The following is an 11,978-nucleotide window of genomic DNA, read 5'->3' on the forward strand; positions in this document are numbered from 1 at the left end:
AGCAAACATCTGTCCTCCTCTACACCACTACCAAAAATACCCCCACACCCCCCACCCCCACCACACACACACACACACACACACACACACACACACACACACACACACACACACACACACACCAGGGAGTTGATTGGAGGAACCCTCCAATACATAAAAGAAGAAAACATATGATGGCAAAATGTCAATGTTTCCCCAGCTTAATGAGAGCTGCATGCTCTCTCTTTCTCTCTCCCTCTCTCTCTCACACACACACACACACACACACACATACACACACACACACACACACACACAGCACTCCCTGCCTCACTATCAAAACATCTAAATCACACACAGCAAACAAGATACTGATGGTGGTTAATGAGGCAGTTTCCTCTGAGTAAGAGACAGAGAGACAGAGGGAGGGTCAGTTTAACTGGGGGCGATGAAACAGGCAGCTTATGTCAAATAATGACACACTGACAACGCATTTAGCAGGTAGGCATTGTATTGATGCATTATTCTACTCTACTCAAAGTGAGACAATGGCATCTGCTCTCGTAAAAAATATCTGCATGCAAATGGTAGATAAACTCACTGTTGTTCTTGCTGTCTGCGTTTGTGGCTCATGGTGACAGTATTGGTAATATAATATCACAGTTATTTTTCATGGATTTACATAAATTGTATTAACTTACGTGAAATTATCCTCTACTACGGATTTATCATCGTTTGAGCTCAATTTCTTTTAATGGGTAAAATATAAATAAAAAACCCTGAAACAAACAAAGACTTTGAAGTGCTAATAAGCAATTGCTGGCATGTAAAGGCACCATAGACTAAAAATTAATGGATGAAGCCTGAATAACATCACCCATATGTTACTACCACGTTACGACCACCATTGATGGGACTCCAATCATTACATTATTCGCCATTTTACCAGACAACGTTATCGGTAGAAAGCTATCTGACGATAACGGTTGCGCTGTAGGCTAGATCCCGTGGTTAAAGTTACAGAACACTCGCACAGAAGCACTCAAAAGGCGCTGAAGGCAGCACTTCTTTCTGAAAAAAGAAGTCAAATGTGAACACGGCCTAAGAGCTGGAGCTGAGGTGAGTTTTAAGCCTTTGGACAAATCAGGTCAGCTAAGCGCCTTATTGTGAATAACGCTTATCCCTCATAAAATCAAAATGGATGAGTTATCAAAAAGTTCAACCCCATACAGTGTGTGCCGATCAAGACATGAGCTAATCAGACCAATTTGTTTTTTTGAACCAGGCTGTAAACATGTTGATTTCTGCTGTAAAAACTGGCTTTTTTGACTGGGTTGTGTACGTGAACATCCTCAAGAGGTCACTCAACTTGACTCGGCTTTTTTTCAACACCAGAGGTTGCTGCTTGAAAGACACTCAATTGAGACGTTTAACTTCACAAGTAGCCAACAGCTTTATTACTTATTCATCCCACAACTGAGAAATGTATAGTGTTACAGTAGCAAAGAGCAAGGATAGCCAAACAACGCACAATTAAATACAAGTAAATAAATTATGTAAATGTTGTTGTTGCAACTGGATAGCATTCCAACGATAGCATTTAGCTCAAAGCACTAGTGTGCCTCTGAGAGGTAGGTAGACAGCTAGTCTACCTGCTGATCACACAGCAGATCCTGCTAGTGTGACGAGCTAGGCATGCTAATCAACAACTACCTGCTCATCAGTATTGAACTTCGACTCATGGTTCATTAGTGATGTTTTTGTTTTTTCAATTGATTATAACAGCAACAGCCTTAGCAACGACATTGTTTGACATTTATAGCCTACAGTAAGATCAGTGTCGCAAGCATTGTGTGTTATTTTGGTATTTCAATTTGTTAAAACCGGGACAGGGATTATTCAAAACAGGAACATATTAATGGTTTATAGATATTTGTTTGGACTCAGGACACACTTACTCTCCCAGGCCGAGAGTAGGTGACGAATGTCGTGAATGTCGTGAATGCCCATTTACAGGACCACGCCTAAATGGCCAGGCACCATCTTATCTTAAGGAGCTACTAGTGCCGTACTGTCCCTTGAGAGCGTTGCGGTCCCGGAGTGCAGGCCTGCTGGTGGTACCTACAGTCTCCAAGTGTACTATGGGGGGTAAAGCCTTCAGTTATCGGGCTCCTCTCCTCTGGAACCGCCTTCCAGCCGGGGTCCGGGAGGCAGACACAGTCTGTATTTTTAAGATTAGACTTAAAACTTTCCTTTTTGATAAATCTTATAGTTAGGGCTGGTGCTGGTGTAGACCAGCTCTTAGTTATGCTGCTATAGGCTTAGACTACCGGGGGAACTGGCACCCTGAGCTCCTCTCTCTCTCTCTCTCTCTCTCTCTCTCTCTCTCTCTCTGTGCATATACAGTACATCATATTACTGCATGTATCTATCTATAAATCTCAGTCACTAACCACCTACTTTCCTGGGAGCTCTTGAGCTCCCCTAGGCTCCTCAAGATCATCGGTTGACGGCTTGCCAGAACAACCCCCACCCCACCACTACCCCCTCCCCACCGGATCGTGGGTTGGCGGCCTGCCAGAACAACCCCCCACACCCCCTCCCCTCCCCACCGGATTGCTGATGGACGGTCTACCTCCCCCCACCCCCTTGCTCTCTATCCCTCTTCCTGCATCTTATCCCATCTCTCCCCCTATCCCTTTCCAAGCCCGGCGCAGTCTAGGCCTGTGAAGACTGTTTCGTCATGAGCCGGGGATCCGGCCGAAGATTTCTGCCTTTTAATAAGGCAGTTTTTTCTTACCACTGTAACTTTTGCTGCTTTGCTAAAGTGCTCATGATGGATAGGCCGGATCTTTGTAACATAGCAATAAGTAAGGTCCTTTACCTGCTTTTTGTAACATAACAATGAGTAAGGTCTTTTTACCTGCTTCTTGTAAAGTGTCTCGAGATAACACTTGTTATGAGTTGACGCTATACAAATAAAAGTTGATTGATTGATTGATTGATTGATTGACTTAAATAATGAGCTATTTGTCATATTGTCCAATGTTCTGCCTTGCCAACAGCAAGAGCAGATGACAGACATATAGGCTTGGGTCATTGTCAGTCAATTGCCTATATGGTGGCCTATGGCGACCAGCTAATACCGTGATTTCACTGTCATATTGATGTTCAGATTATTTCGTGTTGCTGTGGCAATGTAAGAAGAAAGAACTTGCATATTTTGTAACATTGTAGCCATTTGTGAGCTCGAACTGGGTCTCCGGTGTTCGCAGCGCAGGACTCTCTGACAGCTAGTTTAGTAGGAGCATGTTGTTTAGCTCAGTGCTGCGTGAGATTAGAATGTCTTTTCTTGGCGGTGAAGTTTTCCTTCCTGCACATATACTACATACTGTCTTTCCAAGACTGAATAAAGCTCTCACCTGAATGATCATCAGCCTGTGTGTGTGACGGCACATGACGTTCTTTCTCCAAGCATGCTACTGTAATGACGTTAGCATAACTTGCCTGCCAAATCAATGTCACTAAACCCCCAATCTTTTGTTGTTGCCAGCTAATTCACATATCTTAAAGTAACGAGTAATATGTAAATGTAATGTTTCTGTAATTGTAACTGCGCTTTTGAATTTGAAAAAAACTAGATACACTACTAGTTACAGCAAATGATAGTGGTGTTTCAGTATTTCCGACTGCTTATGAGCAAAAATATTTTTTTTTGAACATTTATAAGATACGATGAAATTAATGATGTTAGCATTAATTTAAGCATTTCTTTCATGTAACATCACCCAACTGTAGCCATTTCCCATGCTAGCATTAGCCAGGCAGTAGAATAAAAACTATTACCAAACTGATTGATCATTCCAAAACATATGTGAAAGAAAAATCCCATTTTGACATCAACTTTTGAATCATGGGAACATTAAAACAGACAAATTGTAAATAAAGTTGCAATGCATCATGCCAGAATAGTTGATTGCCTCTGCAGCTGTCCTTCCTGTACAAGCAAAGGCAGCAGGCAATTTAAATTTGGAGTCTAGTATCAGAAAAGAAAAAACATTTTGTGTTTGTGTTCACTGCCACGGGGCCTGTATGTGTTCCAAACTCTGACAAAAGGGATCGATCACAGGGATAAAAAGGATACCGTTTAGAGCTGATGCTACATTGACTGATGGTTGAGTGAGCAGTAGTCATTTTAACCCTAAAAGACACTCTTGTTATATTGAGTAGGGCAGATCAAATTGAATCTTTCTGTCTCTGGATCTCAGTGGGAGGCGATTGTGTGTTTTTGTCCCCAGATTAGGGCGGGTATGGAGCTGGCTAATCCTGCTCTCTCCTCCATGTGGGAGTGGCAGCGGGGTGTCTTTGCTGCGCGGCCAGCCGTAATCTAATGGTTGTGAGATTGGGGCTTGACACACGGGCATGCTCACTCACACACAGCCAGACACACAACAGACAAAGTCTAGATTTGTTTCAGGATTAAAGGCATCACCTCAATGACTGACATAATGCCACAGGCATTCCCACGGTTACCCTGATGAGGTTGTCTGTGTGTGAGGCCACGTGTGTGTGTGTAGCTGTATTTCCCATAAGCTGTTGGGAAATACATTTAGGAAATAAGCAGAAAGAGCACAGGAAAATGACACACACACACGCGCACACACGCACACACACACACACACACACACACACACACACACACACACAAACACACACACACACACACACACACACAAACACTCCTTCCAGCTAGAGAAGCAGCTGCCCAAGTTGGCAGGCCATGTCCCTCTCATTATTCTGGTCAGTCACTCGTGTCCTGGATCCTTCTCCCCTGCTGCTGCTGCGGCTGCTGGACAGGTACCATCTGACACACATTAGCCCGCTATTAATGACATCTTCTGCAGCCATTATCACACACTTAGGGGAAAAAAACATCCTCAGGGTGCCGTTTTTGCAGTGACATGCATTATATTTCAAAACTATCCCATTTTCTCCAAAGCTCTTCAAGCACAGCAACTTTTCGGATAACAAAAGTTAGCTCCATTTTGAAAGCTCCTATCATCTGCACACCATGATGTCTATAAGCTTTCTGTAGTGACTCCTGAGGAATGTTGGGTGTGGCTTAGTGGACCTCCCACCGCAGATCCATTGTTTACTCGTGATCCCACAGGGAGTAACACTGTGATTAACATTAATCCAACAAGTCCGTGCACAAACATCACAAATACCGTCCAAGGATCTCCAACATCAACAGCAGGTGTTCCAGAGTTTTCCTCCCAATCTTCTTCAGTGTTTGACATCCTGTCCAGGTTTAGGGTCCAATAATGTCCATAGAATAATATGACCTACAAAGCTCATGGGCAGCTGACATGACATTGTTTTACCTTTATACCTTTTTACCTGTATAGAATCTGTGTACAAAACTAAAATAATTAATAAATCAGTCAATCGTTAGCTGAAGAAATGGTTAAACTTCGGAAAACAAAGTAAGTTATGCATTTAATACATCTTGTGCTCCCTTTTGAGTCTGCTTGTTTGCTGTATCGCAAAACTATTTGTCCCGCTCTTTAAGATATGATTTTTTTTTTTTACCCTGCGCTTTGTGGTTAGTTTTATTAGACTGAAGAGATCATTCCTTTTTAAGCCAGAAATTAGATAAACCCAAGCGTTTGATTTGACATGTAAAATTGTTTTGATAATCACACGCCATAAATTCATATAATAAACCAATAACAGGTCGATAGGTCAAGAAAACAAATAGTGAAGAAGAGCTGTAAGAAAACCTCAGGAATTCATCTCCTTCACATCTTCAGGTATTTTTCTTTAACATCTGGTGAATGGAATGATTGTTAGGTCGTGTCTAAGCAGAGCAAAGAGGAAAAGGGTCACTATCAGAGAATATCATTGACTCAGACACATTGTGCTACACAAGCAGGAATACCATTACTGCTGTTTGGACTGAAACTCAATCCTTTCTCACTGTGTATGATTGCATGTGCCTCTGTGTGTTTGGTGCACTCATCCGTGTCATCCAATTCCAATATTTAGGCAAACCTGCAAGCCCTCAGGTTTGATAAACCTCTAAAAAAAACCACCAGGCTGCATTTATTTTCTATTCCAGCATAAAGAACGACAGGTCAGTAACACCTCCACAAACGAGAGAAAAAGACAGATTGAAAAGAGATGGGTGGAAGGTGAAGACGTTAGCACTCAGGGAGAGAAAGTTTTGTCCTTCATCAGCCCTCCATCCCTCTATTCCTCCATCTCATTACAGATGGATAGATGATCAATAGGAGAAGAGCTGTAGAAGGGGATTAGGATTAGAAATCGATGGCTTTGTTTTCTTCAGCCTGCCAAAGATAAACACTGCCTTAAGACAGTGACGACCCAACGCAGAGACTTTCATGGCTTTTCATGTGAGTGTAAGAGGGCAGAACATTCGCTCTGTGTGGACTGACAGGAATCTGTTTGTAGATCTTCACACTGACTTCAAAAACACACTTTGATCATCCCTTCGTTGGATTGAGAGTGGGGGTGGGCTCAGATCAGACAAACAATCATTTTCTGTGAAACTAAATCAAGACAAAGTTGTTCTTTTTTGAAGATATTTTCCCCCGGCTGTCATTGGGTAAGAGGCGGGGTAAACCCGGGACTGGTCGCCATTCAATCACAGGGCTGACATACCGAGACAGACAAGCAGTCCCACTCACCTTCAGGCAATTAAGAGTCACCAATTAACCTAATGAGCATGTTTTAGGATTGTGGGAAGAAGCTGGAGAACCTGGGGGGGAACCCATGCATGCACTGGGAGACAATGCCAGACTAACCCTTTTCAGACTGCATTTCTGCAAAAGTGCCAAAACTAAACTTTGGTAAAAATTGGTGTCCCAGTCTTGGAATTTACAATGGTTTCTGCGTTATGGAAGCACAGCAAAGCTGGAGCTCCACATACACATACAGTTTGACAAGCACAAACACACAGCACTGTGCTCCCCATGCTGGCTCTGCTGATACCGTCGCACCCCTTTAACACCTCTGCTACTACCGCCGAAGGTGGTACAGAGGGGGATAACACTCACCCCATTACGCCTCTGCAACATTCATATTGAAGGTCAAAGGGACAAACGTTTTGTGCCTTAAAATGGTCGATGGAATATGGTTACAGAGAGGTTCCTGTCTGACCAGGATTTAAACCAGGTATTCTTGCTGTGAGGCGACAGCGCTAGCTACACCCAGAAAAACCAAGAACCCTTTAAGTGTTTGCACTGACGTGTTTTTCTTACGGTATACCCTACTCAAACATACATTTTCTGAGGTATTCCATGAAATCTCTTTTTGATATGTCTTGCTGTGTTTGTTGGTTAAATACATTTTCTGTGACCTTAACAATGTGTCATGTGACTATCACTTACATGACGTCTCAATTGTATTCAAACACCTGGTTTTTGTCTGTTAAATATGTCCTGACGAAGACTGCAAAGTTGAGTTGAAACGCCTAGACACATCCCTGTCCAATAAAGGATTTTTATACAGCATCAGAGTGCCTCGGACTTTCAGTTTAAACTGCCTTTCCACCCTACAAATTTTGTCAGGACAGTCAACTCTTTATTAGCTATTTGACTTCTGTCCCCTGTTCTTGAAGAGCACCTCATCTACATTTTTTGACCCAGTTCAGCACTCGTTTCAACCTTTTCTCTTTCTATAAATAAACATTTTTCTGCATTCTTCTTTCTCATTCTTTTTATTACACACATTTCTTAGTGTGTTTTCATTCCATCCAAGTCAGTTAGCTCCTGCAGCAGAGTAAACAAAAATGGTTTAAAGTCCCTGTGCTGTCATATTGTATATCAGCACTCATAAATACCTTGATCCAATCAGATTACTTGTCAGAAAATAACTGTTATATAACTTTTGAAATGTTAACACTATGCAAAGGAAATGCATTTTCTGTATCACTGATCAGAGGTCAACTGCTGGTTCACACCAAGTCACCGTTTCAATGCGCTCTGAGAATAGCTGGGATGACTGACAAAGAGAAAGTATCATAATCTGCCTGCTGTTAAGAGAAAAGAAGTGATGCTCCTGAAAAACCTGAGTGGGTTGTGAGGAGTGAGGCAAGGCATTCTGGGTAGGTGAGGCTGCACCTCCCACACAGAGATTCAAAAACATACCCCCTGCTTTGATCTCTCTGCTCTCTCTCCTTTCTCCCTTTCTCTTCCATTCACGTGGAAGACACACGCGCGCGCACACACACACACACACACACACACACACACACACACACACACACACACACACACACACACACACACACACACACACAGTTTGTTGTGGCTTTTGCCCCTCTGTCCTTTGAAGGAACAAAGGCATTTGTTTATGTTTCCCGCAGATAAAAGCTCCACATTGTGACAGCCTGTTCCACCCAGTCTATGGTTCCAGCCCATGTTTAGATTTTGATGCGAATAATTCTTCTTTATATCTGTTTTAGAAAATAACAACTTTGTCTGTTTTTTGTAGTCAACAAATTTTTGCTTTGTATTGTCCCTTTCTGTGGGGGGTTATGATAATCATTGCCATTCTTTTTCTGTTCAGAGTAACAGGTGTCCTAAGCTATCCCAGCATGCGCTTGACAAAATGCAGGAGAAGGAGTTGCAACATAATGACAAAAAAAAAGAAAAGTATTGTCGTTGTTTTTTGTTATAGATTCTTTTTTAGTCTTTTTGGCCTTTATTTGACAGGACAGATGTAGAGAGACAGGAAATGTGGGACGGAAGTGGGGGATGACATGTACCAAACTTGTCAGGATCTGGAGTCGTACCTGTGACCAGTGCGAGGACTGTAGCCTGGTTACACACGGGATGCCTGGTCTACCATCTGACCTAAATTGTTGCCCCCGTGAATATCATACATTTTGGGAGGGTGGCGCATTATACATCCTGTAGAGATCAAGGATGATACGTGCAGCCAAGCTCCAACCTAAGGTGTGGAAAAATGAAGCTAATGCGGAAGTGGAAAATCCTGCAGAAGCACCGGAACTCACACACACACCCAGTGAATGGTATGTCACACCTGAGTGGTTAGTAAAATGTACCTGTTCATTTAACACGCATAATAATTCAATTCACATTCATGATAAAAGCTGTTCATTTCATTTTTAAGCTCTGAATATGTTAGATTATAATTTAAGGTAATAAAAGTGAATAAAAACCATAAATGGTGTTAAAAAAGATACATAATTCATTGTTTGGTGTTAAAAAGTTTAGGCTATTGTGTTTCGAAATACTGTATGGTAACTCATTTTTATTATTATTGAAGTATTTAATCACTTTTTGGTTGAACATGATAAGAGACTGAGACGGAAGAAAATGAGTTTATGAGGTCTCATGTAAGAAACAGAAGTGAGAGAGTAGAAAGAACTGGTTGATTATTGTTTTTCCTTCTATTGATCGGCAGTAGAATCTGGAGGATTCCATGATGGCGAGCCCAACCAGAGTCTGTGGACGGTCAAGGAAGCGGTGGGGTCAATGTAGGATCTGCCACAAGAGGACATCTGATCTGACTCATTTCATTGGATAACAGATAAGAACACAAACACAGAAACAGAAACTGAACTCACTGGATCACGAATCAGTAATCAGAGGACAGGATATCATCCTGAGTAGAGATTCACTAATTGTTATTTCTTTGGCCAAACAAAAACAAATACCTTTTTGGAACTTTTCTTTGATTTAAATACATTTTATGTTTATGATAAAACATCTAATCTTAAAAACTGAACATGACCATCTCTCGATCTCAAATGAATCTCCAATAGAACATTTTTAGTGTCAAACCCTTTGTTACCTGCAGTCTCCTTTATTTTATATGTAATTATTTATGGTGGAAGTGTTCATATGTAAAGTAAAACAAAAACAGGTATTTAATTATCTTCTAATATAAAGCAGCAGATTTAAAGAGCCATTATTAACACTCTTTAGCTCATTTTTTGTATGTATCTCGTTAATTAATCAAATTATAGAAACAGAGAAGTTTACTGCTTCACTCTCTTCAGCTGAATTCTCCACGACTCCTGAAGAAATGATCACTTGCAGGCTCGTACCTGTCTGCCTCTGTTTCTGACTGCCTCACTGAACAGTAGCCTATTTGTGTTTGCAAAGATTTTGTATCATGTTTGTCTGTTAACTAGCCTATTCTATATTATTTCCTGCAAAGTGATACTTCTCATATCAGGTGAAACTTTTTAATAACGCGCTCATACACTGAGCTTTTATCACTTAAGTGTTCCTCCGTGACCAAATAATATTACAGGAATATTAATTAAACATTTTGAGGTGCAATGCACCCCCAATACACGTGGATCTGCTGTGGGCAGACAGGTGAGGAGGGAGCAAGTGCAGGGAAACGGTGCGTGTATCCTCCTGTATGTCAAACCATTTTCTCCTCTGCTGATTGGCACTACACTACACTACACTACCGACATGTTAGCTTGTGTGTGTGGCTGTCCGTTAGTGTGTGTGTAGCTGTGTGCACGGCATGAAACGGCTTCTTGTGCTCACAAATCGGCTATACTTGTGAAGACTGGCCGGTCACCGGTCAGAGCAGAGCAGGCTGAAAACCAGCAGATTTTGGTCACATGCCTTTACAACATTCTGTGTCAATTATATTTGTTGACCAAAATGTTATATCTTTACTCATGTGCATTAATGAGCACACAGAAAGTCAGTCAGTTTCCCCACTGAACTGATGAAGGAAACCCATGGCTGAATGCTAGCGAGAAAGAAATCTGGAGGCATGGAGCAGAAGGTTTAAAGGTGTGTGTGTGTGTGTGTGAGTGTGTGTGTGTGTGTGTGTGTGTGTGTGTGTGTGTGTGTGTGTGCGTGTGAGGTAGAAGGACAAAAAGTGGAAGGAAAGGAAAGAGAGGAACAATTTCATTCCAGTACAATTGAGCAGGTGGCTGCTGATCCTTGTCCATCACACATTCCATCATGGACCGACATGGCTGACTTGTCACCTTGAGTCACATTCACAACTCTGGCTTACACATAAAGCACACGCATGCACACAGTAATGCAAGTGTACCCGCACATGTGTGGAATACAGCCAACACACTCTGCTTTCACTGTTACTTGTTAGGGGGCGATTTTTGACCAAAATGGTTATGTTCCCTCTCCCCTTCCTTGTCCCGTTTACCAATGTATTTGTGTGTATAAAATGTATAAATAGAGTCTGTGTTATTGCAGAGAGCCAGCTAGGATCCCAATAGGCTGTATTGGTTGAAGCCATATTGATCCTTATCTGTTTTATGCCAATTTATTTTTAGCACCAAAGCCTGTGAAGACAAATAAGATGCCAGCAGCAGGAAACAAATCAAGATTTGATGGTGTGTGTGTGTGTGTGTGTGTGTGTGTGTGTGTGTGTGTGTGTGTGTGTGTGTGTGTGTGTGTGTGTGTGTGTGTGTGTGAAAAAGACAGTGACATGCGGGGGGTGTGAGGTTTGAAATATGGCCCTCCCTTTTATAGTCCATAAAGAACACAATCAAATGAATTATGGCCTGATGGCAGCTCATATATTGGCATATGTCTCTGTGCTGTTTAAGTTTAAAGTGAAACTACAGTAAGTCTTGAATTTTGAAGTAGTCCAAAATAATGTGTGAGGTTCCTCTCGAGATTTGTCAAATTGAGATCCATACTTCTGAGACACAATGGTTCCATCTAGTGGGCAAACAATGCAAACGACGTAAAATATATTCTCTTCACTTGTTTTTTGGAGCTGGTTGTGTGCGATGTATGTTTCAAAATCAGCTAAGACTTTTTATTACACAATATAATATTTATTTTATTTTAACACAGTGATCAGCTACAAACACTGTTGCCTACAAACAGGCAGGTTAGCATCAACAGACTCAAGGAATACAGTGATATGTTACAGCTCTGCTTATGATACAGCCAGGAAGTCTAATTCTGGTCAATCTTGTTGCAACAAGCATCACCATGTACAGA

This window comes from Labrus mixtus, chromosome 8 (genome assembly GCF_963584025.1).
Source record: "Labrus mixtus chromosome 8, fLabMix1.1, whole genome shotgun sequence".
In the NCBI taxonomy this organism is placed as follows: Eukaryota; Metazoa; Chordata; class Actinopteri; order Labriformes; family Labridae; genus Labrus; species Labrus mixtus.